The sequence below is a fragment of the Pelobates fuscus genome, chromosome 10, assembly GCF_036172605.1.
Source record: "Pelobates fuscus isolate aPelFus1 chromosome 10, aPelFus1.pri, whole genome shotgun sequence".
Taxonomy (NCBI): Eukaryota; Metazoa; Chordata; class Amphibia; order Anura; family Pelobatidae; genus Pelobates; species Pelobates fuscus.
The window spans coordinates 72,365,940-72,382,731 of NC_086326.1; the positions used below are offsets into that span (position 1 = coordinate 72,365,940).

Below are 16,792 nucleotides of genomic sequence, written 5' to 3' on the forward strand. Positions count from 1 at the left end.
TTCCAAATGGCATATTTTAAGATGTTTGGTCAAGCCACTTTTTTAATTTTTTGGCCATCTTTAGTTTTATTTTTACATCAGAGATATAAAGGTACTGAAAGATTACATAGGATTCACAATGTGTGAGAATTAAAAAATAAACTTAATGCAGTTATGTGTATTCCATCAAACCGTAAGCAATGCATTGTAATACTCCATAATAGCGTACAGCAAGCATGTCAAACTCAAAGTCTAGCACAGGCCAAATAAACAAGTTTTAAGTTTATGCGGGCCGCAAAAAAAACAAAACTTAAATTTTCATAGAAACTTAGGGTTATTTTGAAAAGTAAAGTATAAAAAAAAATAGCACCCCCTCTACTAAACCACAGCACCCTCCCTCTACTAAATCCCAGTCCCCCCCCATACGAAATCCCTCTCCCCCCTCTACTAAATCCCAGCACCCCCTCTAGCCAACAAGCAGACTCTAGTCACATTGCCGCTGCCTGTACACGACTCCGTATTCCGGCCTCTGGTATACCCCAAATGGCACCGTCCGCACCCTGTGCCAAAACGGATCCTCCCACTACTTCTTGAAACTCTGTTAAGGTGGAGCACGTCACGTCACAATATGACGTGGCGTTGCGTGCCTACGTGCACCTCCAGGTCCTCCACTGTCCAGCCGCGGCCATCACAGCACTGACCAACACACACACACTCACTGACACACACACACACTGACACACACACACACACTGACAGACACACTCACTGACAGACACACACTCACTGACACACACAGACAGACACACACACACTCACTGACAGACAGATACACTCACTGACACACACACACACACTCACTGACAGACACACACTCACTCACTGACAGACACACACACACAGACACACACACTGACAGAAACACAATCACTGACAGACACACACACATTTACACATTCTTGCACACACTCACATCATTTTATTTATTGCCTCTACCTGGGGTCCAGTGGGGATCTTCTATCTGGAGATCTCCTTCCTGCTTCTTACTGCTCCCTCACGTGCACAGTTTAGTGATGCCACGAGGTTTAGTGATGCCGGCATATGACGTCATATTCTGGCACCCGGCATCACTACAGACGACGGGCGAGGGAGCAGTGAGGAGCAGGAAGACTGAGCTCCTCCAGCGACCTCTCCAAGTCTCGGACAGGTAAATTTAAGCAGAGTAGGCACCTGCAATGTGGAGAAAGCTGCTTTAACACTTAGCATGTACTCGCGGCTCGCCGGGCTGCAAAGATGTTCATTGTGGTTCTCATGCGGCCTGCAAGTTTGACATGCTTGGCGTACAGCAACTCTCTGAACTATGTGTTCAGCATATTGAAGATAATTATCTGGCATCAGATCCCAGTTGTGTGCAAAGGTATTATATGGTATTAGTACATTCAACAAATGCATCTGGTGAATGAGAAAGGACAGTGTCCTTCTAATTTATAGACTCTAATGCCATGTTGTGACTGCTCCAATGGGATATATTGTTTAATAAGTACCGTAGTTTACTTTTTAATTTCCTAAGGGATTCATCAATACAGATGTTTTAGTGTGGGATATAATTTTATGAAAAGGAGTTGGATAAGTGGACGAACTTTGTAGAGCCTGTGGATCGTTTCTTAGGTTGTGACAGTGCATTATTGTTGGAATTCCATTATTGTTGGAATTTGCATTTGCTGTAGTGATCCCTCTTCGTAACTCCTGTAAAAAGAGGTGTATCCAGGATGAGGTGCTTGTGCTAGTAGGACCTGTGACTTGGCACTTTCACACTGTCCATTACTGCAGTTATGGATAAAATGTATTTCATTTCTGCGACATCAGTGAGGTTCCACATGTTTATTTGTACACACATCCCGGCTGGCATATAGGCTGGTTTGCTTAGCCATCAGCTCAAATATGTCATCCAACATAAAGAGCCAAAAATAGTTTACTGGCTCACAAACATTTACTGTTGTTGTGATGTAGCTGTGAATTGGAGTATTTCCGGGGGCAGTAAAGTTTGGGGGTATCCAGTTGTACTCTGGCACTGTGTGACCTCATAAGCACCTTGTTATACATGGTGACAGGGCACCATCACTGGAGGAATCGCTTCGTGGCTCAGTGTCAGAGGCAGTCATAGTGTCACTGTCTGTGTGTTACAAAGATGTCCAGACACACCTCGTGGTTTCTTCAAACGGCAATCTTTATTCAGAAACAAACTACAGTTACAATGTTTCAGCTCTTACGTAAGCCTTTATGGGAGTAATCCCTTGTAAGTGTGTGCATTGTCCACTATTTGTAACAAACTGTTTGTATGAGCCTGCCAGAATGGGCATGCCTCCTCCGCCGATATAATAGCTTACTGTCTTAGGGGGATTCGTTTAATGTATTTAATTCTACTAATACCCAATCCACATGCACCGACCCAATTCTCACTTCCACCAACAAAAAAAACCCTACACCCAACCACAAAATTTAAATAAAATTACTGATTGCCAATCAAACAGCTGCAAACCACACTAAAAGGGTTATTTATTGTCCGCTTGATGAGAGAGCCCTGTGATCACACTGATCAGTTATACAGTACAGAACAGCTACTGTGCAGCACAGTGATCAGGTGACAGGTAATAGATTAAAAAGTTAAAAACTGCTGCAGCTGACCAAAAGGATAAAAAAAATCCTAAAAAAACAATTAATAGTACAAAGTTACTAATCCCCATAATCATACTGATCACAGGGTTAGTGCTGTGAAGGTTAATCACCACTAAAAGGGTTAAAAATAATAATATTTTTTTAACACTTTCTAACTATTAAAAAGTTACATGGTTTGCATTTATTATTGTTGCTCCTTTAGCATACATATTTTTGTTCATCTGCAAACCCTGGTTCCTTAGGAGGGGAGACACCTGTATTCTCAAAGATATTTTATTACTGATATCTAAAAGCACATCTGATCCTATATTCAAACCTAAGCATTTAATTGATGTGCCTGCTGGATTGTTCCTGTTTACAATCTCTTCTTGGTTTCCAGTTGTGATTTCTGACCCGGATCATATTAGAGTTAACTTATGATCGTCATGCCTCTTTTTATGTATTTTAACATTTGGACTTGTCAATCTGTCAGTCTGGACAGCTAAGGGAATCTATTATATGGTATACCCCGGAGGTACGGCATTTTAACCTCTTTCTGGACCTCCTGTATGTTATTGCATTATATGTTTATCTATATGTATTTGATATTCATGATCTTGCTCAGACTTAGACTTTCATTTTTCTTGCTGCCAGGATGCTTTTCAATTTAGGATACCCAGGAGGCCAGCCCAATTTTGCATATTATGTTTGCTTTTAAGATTTGCTTTAAGATTCCTATCAATTGTGTGTGTTTCATGTTTTACATGAAAACTTTATCAGTATTAATAAGCCAGTTTCAGCTCTTTTTAGTAAATCTTCAGCATCGAGTCTCCACCCTTCTCCTTATTCATATAGTATGGGGGGGCCATACTTCACCTTTCATTCGTCCAATAAATGTAATTGTTCAGCCAGTGCCACCTGCTCATACCGTTCAAGTCAAGCTCTTACACTTGAAGGAGATGAATGCAAGCAAACGCAGCTCTGCTTTATGCCCAGCTCAGAGTACTGTCTGCTCTGGCACTTAATGTGATTGTGAATACTTTGTGGCTCCTTACTGTAGAACAGATTATCCACTGAAATATCAAACCATCCTAAATGCAAACTCTCTTGGATATTTTTATTTCCCTATTAGTATCCTAATGCTAAAATGTTATAAGGATCACTAGATTCCCATGCACTTATCAAGGTCAACACAAATTGTCAAGCTCAGCGTGGAGACACTTTTTTGCCCAGCTCACAGAAATGCCCTCAATTCCACTGAACACCTTTTAGATGAATTGGAACAGTAAAACAGAACCAATCTTAAAGGAATGGCCAAGGCTAGTGCTGTAATAAAGATAATAAATTAAAGAAACACTGTAGGGTTAGGAACATAAACACGTATTCCTGACCAGATAGTGTTAAAAACACTGTTGCCCCCACTTTCCCCCCTAAATATAGTAAAATCTTACCTGCATTCCAGTCTGTTGGTGCTGGTTCTGCCCCTGATTTGCCTCCTTGGCTGACATCATCGAAAGTGACTATATCAGACAATTTCAATGCTTTCAAATAGGAAAGCAAGCAGGGGGCAGAGCCAAATGCCACCCTGGCCAATCAGCATTGAATCAATGCATCTCTATGAGGAAAGTTCAGTGTCTCCACGCAGAGAGTGGAGATTCTAAATGCAGCACTGCCCCAGGAAGCACCTCTAGTGGCTATCTGAGGAGTGGCTACTGGAAGTGTCCCTAGGCTGAAATGTAAACACTACCTTTTCTCTGAAAAGACAGTGTTTAGTGCAAAAATCCTGCAGGGACTTACTATACTCACCAGAACAGCTACATTAAGTTGTAGTTGTTCTGGTGACCATAGTGTCCCTTTAAAATAAATAATAACTAGTTAAATAAATAAGAGTAGAGCTGTAGGTACCTCCTTTATATGTCACTAGGGGAAGGTTAATTAAAGGCAGTGTATTGAAAGTGCATGTTTCCCCTGCTTCCAGGGTTAATACTTGTAGCAGCTTCAGTGGCTACTTAAAGGGATACTATTTTCTCCAAAACAACTTTAGTTTAATGAAGCAGGTTTTGTGTATAGATCATGCCTCTGAACTCTAAACGCTCAATTTTCTGTAATTAAGGTGTTAAATCACTTTTGTTTCTATCTATGCAGCCCTAGCCACATCTACACTGGCTGTGACTCACACACAGACTGCATGAAAAAAATGGTTTAATTTTAATCAGATGTTCACTTACTTTAGAATTGTTTCTCTCCTGCTCTGTAAATAGAACTTTAACCCCTTAAGACCGCAGGACGTGCCATGCCGTCCTTAATTGGCCGGCTCTAAACGCCGCAGGACGGCATGGAACGTCCTGGGCGGTCTTACCCCCCACGTGGCCGGCGGCACATGGCCGCTGCAGATCGCGGTCGGGGGGCATGCCTGGCCCCCCAGGCAGCCCCAATGTGCCTGGGGACCGTGGTCTGCAGCTTCCGATCGCAGTGACAGGCTGTCACTGCGATCGGTATTTACCATGTGTCAGACGATTTTAAAATCGGCTGACACATGGAGCCGGCCGCATTTTCACTCTGCAGATCGCGGTCGGGGGACATGCCTGGCCCCCCAGGCAGTACCCCTGCGGTCAGTGACCGCGATCTGCAGAGTATGATCGCAGGGAGAGGCTGTCTCTGCGATCTGAATGCAGAGACAGCCTCTCCCTGCGATCTGTCACTGCGATCAGAGGTTACTATGTGTCAGCCTATTGGCTGACCCATAGTAACTGCAAGCAGGATCCCCCTGCAGATCGCGGTGGGGGGCATGCCTGGCCACCCAGGCACTCCCCCTGTGGCCAATTACCGCGATCTGCAGGAGGTGATCACAGTGACAGGCAGTCACTGTGATCACTGATCCTGTGTGTCAGCCAGTGATGTAAAATCACTGGCTGACACTGTCTCTGCCCCTCTCCTCCCCTTTTAACCCATTAATGTTAAAAATAAGATTACAGTTAAAAATAAAATATACTTAGATCATTTATATATATATTATATATATGATCTAAGTATATATATATATATATATATATATATATAGACACACACATTTACACATACACTAAGTGTATTTTAATATTTATATATATATAATTATATATATATATTAATATCAAAATACACGTAGAAGGATATTGATTAAATATATACATAATTATAATTATATATATATTTTATAATAAAAAAAATATGTAAATACGTAAAAAAAAAAAAAATAACTAAAATAATAATTACAAATATATATATGTGTGTAATTTCGTTCTAACTGTATTTTGATATTAATATATATATATATATATATATATATATAAATGCAGGCAGCTCTTGCACTCTTCACTATTTGTAAAGTACCTGGTGCTCTGGTAGCTCATGCACAGCAATAGAAAAAATATACCAGCACTCCTAGGATTTTCAAATGAAGTTTTCCTTTTATTCCAAAGTACAATATCGACGTTTCAGCTCTCCCTCAGAGCTTTCATCAGGACATATACAAAATTCTAAAACATAAACAGACTTATATAGGGAGCTAAAATCAAGGTAAGTACTCACTTTTACAGCTGATTGTCATTTCCCATTCCCGCCCGATTGCTCAGGTTGCCTGTGCATGTACTTCCGGGTATGGTCATGTGACCACCATAAGGAGTTCCGATTCGCCGAGCACATCACGTTTCCTGGGCAACCATGGGCATATTACCTCATTGGTTAATCCCCCGTGTACTGGTGCTGTCAAGGCTCAAAATACATCATTGCCACGGACTTCCTATTTACACGTCACCATGGCAACCTGATCGCAGCCGGGCTGATTTTCTGGGAAGGGAAATGTACAAAGAAACATAAACAAAGGGGGAACACATTTATTTATATGTTAATATACCAGGGCTGTGTGAAATCTATTCCTAGAATGTGCATATTAGTAAGGATTATCTACTTAACTGTGCACAGTAGTGTGTCTTATACATAAAGTGCAAATTTTAATCTGCTCATACAAATAAATGAGAAACAATTAAAATATGTAAATATATTATAATAAATTAGTGAAAATATGCTAAATCACTTAGCAAATGTAAATATGTGAAAAAAAGGTGTTTGACAAATGTGGCATGAGTTGTTGATAAATGTGATTACATTAAATATGAGGAATTACTATGTGAAAAAATTGCAAGTGCCACAAACTATTTTACAATCCCCATATTAACAATTAAGTGTCTAATGTTACCTCTATGAATGAGTCATTATTATATTCCAAGAAATCCTGCTTTTGCGAGCCCACCTTGAATCATTATCTAAAAACATTATTAATATGGAATTCTTAGTTAACAGTAGTAATAGTATACAAATAAGTCTAAATCACGTCACATATTAAATCACCCCAAAAAAACTGTTAAGGAGTATTTTTCGTTCAGGCCCTTGGGTGCCAAGGTGTTCAGTTGTGTTATCCAATATATTTCGCGTTGCATCAGGAATCTGCCTCTGTCCCCTCCTCGGGCCGATATAGGTATATGTTCAATTGCCACACATCTCAGGGAAGATAGTTGATGTTGGTGTTCCAAAAAATGTCGGGCCACAGGTTTGTCCGACTTGCCATCACGATAGGCAAGCCGGATACTAGATCTGTGGCCCCTAATTCTCTCGCAGAGTGCCGTCTCTGTTTTACCTATATAGTTGAGGCCACAAGGGCATGTCAACTTATAGATAACATGATCCGTCCTGCAATGAATTCGTTGTCTGATTTTATAGATTTTACCAGTGTATGGGTGACTGAAGGTTTTGCAAGGAATGATGTGCCCACAAGTGACACATCCCAAGCACCTAACGCACCCAACATTCTTACTCTCTTTAGCTGCAGGATTATAGCAATGTTGCGGATCAGTTCTCACCAACAGATCGCGCAGGTTTTTGTTCCGTCTATAACAGAATAACGGTTTTTGACGTAACTCATCTGGGAGAGTGGGATCAACTTCAATTATATTCCAATTTTGACGTATGGATGATGTCAATTCCTTAGATGCAGTGTTAAAATTCATAGGAAAAATGGGTCTGGTGTTAACCATTTTTTTATTATTAGAGGATGTTGGTGAGGACAACGTCGTTTTAGCCTTCAATACAGCCTTATCAAGGATACTCCTAGGGTACCCGCGTGCCTGGAATTTCTTATACATGTCCCCCAATTGTAGGTCACCTTGGAAGCTTTGAGAGTTGTTACGTAATACCCTTAGAAATTGTGTATAGGGCAAAGACTCTTTAAGATGCTTTGGATGAGCACTTTCAAATCGCAGCAAAGTGTTGCGATCCGTGGATTTAGTGAACAGTTTAAATTCCAACTTCTTATTGATGTTCATAATTTCCACATCCAAAAATTGGACACTCCTCTCATCAATGTTGGCGGTCAGTCTTACCGGTGTAGGTAGCTCGTTGAGGTTTTGTACAAACTGTATTGCTTCATTTTTAGAGCCTCGCCACAGAATCAAAATATCGTCGATGAATCTAAAATATTTAACAATTGAATGGCCATATTGTTGAAAGATGTGTTTCATCTCGTATTCATACATATACGCGTTAGCATACATGGGGGCCATCGCTGCCCCCATGGATGTTCCCGCTATCTGGAGGTACCATTGTGATTCAAAACGAAAATAATTGTTCTGTAAAGCAATCATAAGCAATTCCAAAGCAAGCTCAATTGATGGACCTTTGTAGCTTGGAGAGTGAGTGAGGAGGTCCCGCATGGCCTGCACACCTTCCTCATGTGGGATGATCGTGTACAGGCTCCCTACATCCATTGTAATGAGAACCCCATCGAATTCCTCAATTTGCTTAAGTTGTTGCAGCAGATCAGGGGTATCTCTAATGCAGGTGCTGAGGGACGTTACAGGGTCTTTGAAGATGTAGTCAAGGTACTTAGCTATGGGTTCCAGCAGGCCTTGTACTGCAGAGACTATGGGACGACCCGGCGGTGTTTTTAAATTTTTATGTATTTTTGGTAGTGTGTAAATTATCGGGGTTCTGGGATGTTTCTTTTGTAGATATTGGAACAGGACCAGATCAATGTGTCCAGCTTGTAGACCAAATTGTAGTGTTTCACTGATTCTGTTGGCAATTAGAGTTGTGGGATCACTGTCCAGTGGTTTATAGGTATCAGTGTCCATTAATTGTTGTTTGATCTCCTCAGCATATTCAGAGTAATTCAAGATCACAATCCCACCACCCTTATCCGCCGGTCGTATTACAATCTCAGGATCCATAGCCAAGTTTTGTACCAATTCACGTTCTTTCTTTGAAAGGTTGGAATGCGTCTGTTTGTGTTTCTTCAACATAGTATCAGTTTCATTTTGAACCGTTGTTAGAAAGGATTTAATGGCCACCTGAGTTGAAGGAGGGTCAAAAGTGCTAGGTGTTCTAAATTTATAAGGTGTCCCAGTAGTTGATGAGGGAGTCAGAGATTTTGGTTTCTGAAAAAAATCTTTTAGTCTGATAGTGCGACCAAATTTAAACAGTTCTATGTCCCATTGAAAGTGGTTGGGGGGAGTGGTAGGTATGAACGACAGACCTTTGCTCAAAATATTCACCTCTAGGGGTGACAATTCCCTTGTGGATAGATTGAAGATTGGGATCATTTGCGTATCGGTGGTTTCCCTTTTTGACCAATGGAGACGTCCCTTGCATCCACGTCTGGTATTTGTCCTTTTGCATTTTTGAATTTGCTTCTTGTGACCGTTGTCGGTTGTTTCTCCGCACTCGATTCCCCTTCTCTGTCTAAAAAATGTACAGAGGGTCCTCGTTGACTGCCCTCACCCTCTGATGCAGACTCACCAGATGTTATGTCGATGGTGGTGATATTCGGTTTCACTATTCTCTTACGGAATCTTCTCTGTTTCCCCCTCTGCTCGCCTGATAGCCATCGGTAGACTGAATGTTCTTGATAGTCCAGTTGCACCCTCTCCATCTTCTGTCTCTTAAATTTGATCAGCTGGTTCTTATATTTGAGGATTTCTTCACTCAATTTCAATGCCGTATTGTTACCCTCCTGTGTATTGAGAAGTAATGCATACTCAGATTCAACATTTTGTATTTTCCTCCGAATTTCCACCAGATCCTCCTTGACATCCTGTATAGTTATAAGCATCAGGTCTAATGAACACTTATTAAGGACTGCTGTCCAGTCCCTGCAAACTTTTGCTTTTGCTCTCCCAATTGTAGGGATGTTCCTCACGCGGAACCCCCTTGGTACTTGTTTCGCTCTGTGGTAGTCGGAGAGAAAAATTCCATGGAGGTCTAGATCAACCTCTTTTTTCTTCAACTTCAGAAGTTTGAAATATACATCACGTAGTGTGGTAGTGGTGGGTAACTCTATGCTGGACGTACTCCATAGTATTTCCTCAGCCTGGGCATCGCTGAATTGGAGCGTGGTGGCTTGTGGGGCACATGCCCCTGATTGCTGTAAGAAATCCTCCATCAGCTTATATATTATATTCCTAGCAAACTTGTATCAGATGGTGTGAGCACCTCCAAGCCTCTTCATATGGACGCAATTCAATATAAAAAATAACTTTTATTGGTATGCCTTAAAAAATACTGTTGCTTTGAGAAATGCCAAAATTAAAACAAAATGTTACCGGCAAAATACAAATGTACTACCGTTTGCAAGAAAAAATGTCCCAAAAAAATACAGTCTTTTCCCTTCAATAGTGGGGAAGTTTTGCAGTTATTTGCAATAATATTAGTGGGTGCATAGAGAGAGGGATAGCCAGGCCCTCAATAATAACATAAATGCAGGCAGCTCTTGCACTCTTCACTATTTGTAAAGTACCTGGTGCTCTGGTAGCTCATGCACAGCAATAGAAAAAATATACCAGCACTCCTAGGATTTTCAAATGAAGTTTTCCTTTTATTCCAAAGTACAATATCGACGTTTCAGCTCTCCCTCAGAGCTTTCATCAGGACATATACAAAATTCTAAAACATAAACAGACTTATATAGGGAGCTAAAATCAAGGTAAGTACTCACTTTTACAGCTGATTGTCATTTCCCATTCCCGCCCGATTGCTCAGGTTGCCTGTGCATGTACTTCCGGGTATGGTCATGTGACCACCATAAGGAGTTCCGATTCGCCGAGCACATCACGTTTCCTGGGCAACCATGGGCATATTACCTCATTGGTTAATCCCCCGTGTACTGGTGCTGTCAAGGCTCAAAATACATCATTGCCACGGACTTCCTATTTACACGTCACCATGGCAACCTGATCGCAGCCGGGCTGATTTTCTGGGAAGGGAAATGTACAAAGAAACATAAACAAAGGGGGAACACATTTATTTATATGTTAATATACCAGGGCTGTGTGAAATCTATTCCTAGAATGTGCATATTAGTAAGGATTATCTACTTAACTGTGCACAGTAGTGTGTCTTATACATAAAGTGCAAATTTTAATCTGCTCATACAAATAAATGAGAAACAATTAAAATCAGCCCGGCTGCGATCAGGTTGCCATGGTGACGTGTAAATAGGAAGTCCGTGGCAATGATGTATTTTGAGCCTTGACAGCACTCCTTATGGTGGTCACATGACCATACCCGGAAGTACATGCACAGGCAACCTGAGCAATCGGGCGGGAATGGGAAATGACAATCAGCTGTAAAAGTGAGTACTTACCTTGATTTTAGCTCCCTATATAAGTCTGTTTATGTTTTAGAATTTTGTATATGTCCTGATGAAAGCTCTGAGGGAGAGCTGAAACGTCGATATTGTACTTTGGAATAAAAGGAAAACTTCATTTGAAAATCCTAGGAGTGCTGGTATATTTTTTCTATTGCTATATATATATATATATATATATAGATATCAAAATACACGTAGAACGAAATAATATATATATGTATATATCTAAGTATATACGTATACATCACTATATGTATACCTATATATAAATAAAAATAATTGTAAAAAAATTATATACATATATATACATATATATATATACACACACGTGTATATATAATAATTTTACATATATATTTATGTAATAATTTTACATAATTAGGTCCTTTTATTAATTACAATTTGCAGGACCTGCCTAACAACCCAGGCCGAAAGTATAGGGAATTTAATTTGCTAGCACTATATTTAACCCTATAACTTTCCAAGACACTATAAAACCTGTACATGGGGGGTACTGTTTTACTCGGGAGACATCGCTGAACACAAATATTTGTGTTTCAAAACCGTAAAATTTGTTACAACAATGATATTGTCAGGGAAAGTGAAATTTATTGCATTTTTCGCACACAAACGGCACTTACACTGACGATATTTTTGCTGTAATACTTTTTACTGTTTTGAAACACAAATATTTGTGTTCAGCAAAGTCTCCTGAGTATAACAGTACCCCTCATGTACAGGTTTTATGGTGTTTTCAAAAGTTACAGAGTCAAATATAAGGCTTGCGTTTCAGTTTTTTCACAATGAAATTCGCCAGATTGGTTACGTTGGCTTTGAGACCGTATAGTAGCCCAGAAATAAGAATTACCTCCATAATGGCATACCATTTGCAATAGTAGACAACCCAGGGTATTGCAAATGGGGTATGTTCAGTCTTTTTTAGTAGCCACTTAGTCACAAACACTGGCCAAAATTGGCTTTCAAATTAGTTTTTTGCATTTTTCACACACAAACAAATATTAACGTTAACTTTGGCTAGTGTTTGTGACCAAGTGGCTACTAAAAAAGACTGGACATACCCCATTTGCAATACCCTGGGTTGTCTACTTTTGCAAATGGTATGCCATCATGGGGGTAATTCTCATTCCTGGGCTACCATACAGTCTCAAAGGCAACGTAACCAAACTGGCAAATTTCAATGTGAAAAAACTGAAAAGTGTAACATGCTATATTTGACCCTGTAACTTCCCAAAACACCATAAAACCTGTACATAGGGGGTACTGTTTTACACGTGAGACATCGCTGAATACAAATATGTGTATTTTATTGCAGTAAAAGCAAACAGTATTATGACATTCACAGTTAGAATGTCACATAGAACTAAGAAAATTTTTAAAAAATCATATTTTCTCTCATTTTTTATATTGTGTTCATATTACGTTATGTTCCATACCTAAATATTTGATGTTAAACGAAAGCCCTGTTTCCCCTGGCTAAAATGATATATTATAAGTGTGGGTGCATTTAATATGAAAGAGGTAAATTATTGTTGAACAGACATATAGTCAAAATCTGTGGTTTGTTTAAATTTTTTGGGGTTCACAACTTGTACATTTGGCTGCGGTCTTAAGGGGTTAATCATACACTGGAAGCTCCTACAGGCTCTAGTTGACTATTATCAGAGCAAGAGATAAGAAATTCTAAATTAAGCAGAAAGTGCAATAAAGGAAGTATAAACATTAGATCTCTTTACAGTAAGTGTTTAGGAAGGCTGTGCAAGTCACATGTGTGTGACTAGGGCAGTATAAACAAAGTGATTTATCTCCCAAATGGCAGAGAAATGAGAAGTGAGACTGCAGGGTCATGACCTATACACGAAAACTGCTTCATTAAGTTAAAGTTGTGTTGGTGCCTATAGTGTCACTAGTGCTGTTTTATTATTGTTTTGTGACTGTTTGAAAGGAAATACCTCTGTTTAGTTAGTCTCCTAAAAGGAGTAAGTTATTGTTTGATGTATGTCTTAAGGAGAAAGAATAACTTGGATGTTAAAAACTGTTGGTTTTGGTAATGTATATCCTGAAAATCACTGGAGTGGCTGTTCCTGCTGTGGCCTTACCCCAATGGATTTTATAGATTAGTATACTCATTTTATAGGAAACATCAACTATGTAGCATCTCTTTTCAGTGCATGACATTTTTATCCCATACAGCTCTGTCCAATAAGAGTTTATGGGATGTGTACTTCAGCCCCAATTACATTTCCACTAATCGGATCTGATGAGTGAAACTGTTTAGTAAGCTGATAGCAGCCAAAATTTAAACTATTAAAATGATTAACTAATATCCGTCCAACAAAGTTAATTTGCCCACTTTTCCCAAACAACTGAAAACAACTAAGCAAGAGACTATCATCAAGCACCAAAGTTATGTAAGCATATGATTGTGTCAGTGAGCTTGTCTGTAGTAAGCATGTGTGTGTGACAGTGATCTTGTCTGTAGTGAGTGTGTGTGTCAGTGAGCTTGTCTTTAGTGAGCATGTGTGTCAGGGAACATATCTGTAGTGAGTGTGTGTGTGTGTGTGTGTGTGTGTGTGTGTCAGTGAGCTTGGTGTGTGTGTGTGTCAGTGAGCTTGGCTGTAGTGAGCATGTGTCAGTGGGCTTGTATGTAGTGTGCATGTGTGTGTCAGTGAGCTTGCCTGTAGTGAGCATGTGTCAGTGGGCTTGTCTGTAGTGAGCATGTGTGTGCCAGTGAGCTTGTCTGTAGTGAGTGTGTGTGTGTGTGTGCCAGTGAGCTTGTCTGTAGTGAGCGTGTGTCAGTGGGCTTGTCTGTAGTGAGCATGTGTGTGCCAGTGAGCTTGTCTGTAGTGAGTGTGTGTGTGTGCCAGTGAGCTTGTCTGTAGTGAGCATGTGTCAGTGGGCTTGTCTGTAGTGAGCATGTATACGTGTGTTAATGAGCTTGTCTGTAGTGAGTATGTGTGTGTCAGTGAGCTTGTCTGTACTCAGTATGTGTTGGACAGTGAGCTTATCTGTAGTGAGCATGTGTGTGTCAGTGAGCTTGGCTGTAGTGAGCATGTGTCAATGGGATTTTCTGTAGTGAGCATTTGTATGTGTGTCTGTGAGCTTGTCTGTAGTGAGCCTGTGTATACATATATATATGTGTGTGTGTATATATATATATATATATATATATATATATATACATATACACACACACACACACAAACACTACTGTGGCATAATGACTTGTAGGGCATACGTTGTTTTTTTCCAGGGCTGCTATGCATTCTCAGTCCCAGTCTGGCCCTGGTGGTGAGACCATTCTATTATATCTTACTCGCATAAATCCAGCATTCTAAAGTACTAGCATGTTTCTTTTAAAGGTGTCATGTGATACACCAACTAAAAGTATGCACAACAAGGAAATGTCTGTGGTTCTCTTACAAACGTCCAAGAACCCTACTTTACAGAGATACATATGTTCGTTTAGCAAGTTTCATTGTGTCCTGAAAGTACCTTGCTATTTGCCATTGGGAAGGCTAATGCTATAGAAATGTCATTCATCACAGCTGCAACAACTGTGTTCTCTAACCTAGAAACATGGATATTACATATTTCAATATTAGTTGACTAAGTAGCTAGCTAACCAACTATCAATTAAATTATAGTTGACAACAGAAATTCATTGGGGGTAGTTGTTGTTTTTTGGAGGCTAAAGCCCCAGATGTGGGGATCTTTAGTCCTCGATATCTACAGTTTGTAAAGGAGGCAGTAGGATATTGGTGTTAGAAACAAAAGTGATTTAACTCTTAAATGACAGAGAATTGAGCAGTGAGTGCTTCATTAAGCTTAAGTTTTTTAGATGTCTATAGTGTCCCTTTAATAATAGATTGTAAGCTCTTTCAAGCGGTAACCTGTTCTTGTTAACAGTTGTAATAGTTTGTTTTCTGTAATATCCACACAATAAAATTGTAAAGCTCTGTGTAATATGTTGACGCTATTTAAATGCCAGTAAGAATAAACAGACTATGTGTCATTGCATTCTTTGCTATTACAGTGTGGCTCAAGCTCTGCTAAATGTATATGTTGTAGACTGGAAGTAACTAATAATTGTGCAGGAAGCAAAATAGGAAAGGAAGCTCGCATACAGCATGTTTCACATCTAAGACATGCTATTACAGGAATGGAGCCTACTTGCCTAAGGTTCCAATGCCCAATGAGATGCTTGGTAGGCACATGGTGTAGAGATCTCAAAATAACACAGGACCTGCCGTTGACAAACGCTCCTGCCTCAGTGGTGACAGGTTGACTCAGCTTCATACAATCATTCTCCTCAATTTCAGGATAACTCATCTCATCTTTAGAACAGTGCTTTGGTTAAATTAGGATTGTTTCAATTCATCTTCTTTACTCTTGGACACTTTCCACAAGAGAAGACAACCAGGTCTGGACTTTGACAGAGACAGAGATATTTAGGTAATTACCGAAAAGAATAGAAGAAAAAACTCTGATAGAATTAACTGTTCTTTTCTCCTTTTTTCAAAGGTATAACAAATAAGGAATAATACTAGTATATTGTAAATATACAGCTATACCCAGTGCTAAAGATTTCTTGTAAAACATTTGTATGTATACATATAACATTGTCAAATCAAGAACTTCTGTTTATTTTCTCTGCCTGGATATATATGGTAGAACTCATGTCATAACTAGCGGTGAACCTTAATCTCCATTGTACGTAATTATAGTGAAAATCTTAATGTAATTAATGACTTGAGATGGACTTTGATTTTATAAAGATTTACTTTATACAGGGCTGTGTAAAATGACCCTGCAGATTATATTTAGCTCAATGTGATTTGCTCTGTAGATTAGAGTACACAACAGCTGCACTGGTCGTATAGGAAAGGGCAAAGCTGCTGCGGGCTCATCCCGTTTCCATCTCCAATAGACCCTTGATTAGCAGGAGCAGATGTGCGTCGTGGCTAATGCAGCCTTCAGTAAAACAGCAGATATCGCATCATCCGTATAAAAAGAGAGAGTGCGGAAGAAGTGAGTTCAATTTGTTTTAAAAGCAGTAGAAAATGAGTTTTTGGTTTTAGAATACTGTGAAGTGGAATGCTTGCACGTTTAGACAAGAATGCTCTAGGAGGTAATAAGTAAACCCTCTTGATTGTATTAGATTTAAAATGGTTATTTCAGTTTCACTTAGAATGTGTGAATGCTTGAGACATTTCTCTGTTACTTTACCCATTGACAGAATGTATGTCAATTACTAAAAAAGTGAAAATCCCAATTTCATCCTTCTGGGTATATTTTGTCTAGTTATGTTAACCAACTATAGATGATGTAGCTTTAAGTCACTATGAACCTGCTATTGTTTACTAGGAATATCACGTGTTTGTTAGATAGGATGGGGCAGTGTATTGACATCTCACAATGCTGAGGAGTTAATTGTTGATTCACAGAGAAAGCTATTTT

At 39.6% G+C, this 16,792-nt stretch overlaps 1 protein-coding gene across 6 annotated transcripts in view; it reads left to right on the top strand.

Annotated features, from left to right (window-relative positions):
- MYPN (myopalladin) overlaps positions 1-16,792 on the top strand; it is a 173,537-nt gene that overhangs the window by 32,953 nt on the left and 123,792 nt on the right. Inside the window, exon 1 of one of the 6 annotated variants that reach the window (XM_063435065.1) lies at positions 15,603-15,787. The exons of 4 other annotated variants lie outside the window; for them this stretch is intronic. The gene's annotated coding sequence lies outside the window, so the exon portion shown is untranslated. Of the gene's footprint in view, positions 1-15,602; positions 15,788-16,252; positions 16,364-16,792 lie in introns of those variants that run through there. One more of the 6 variants, XM_063435067.1, reaches the window with a different exon arrangement.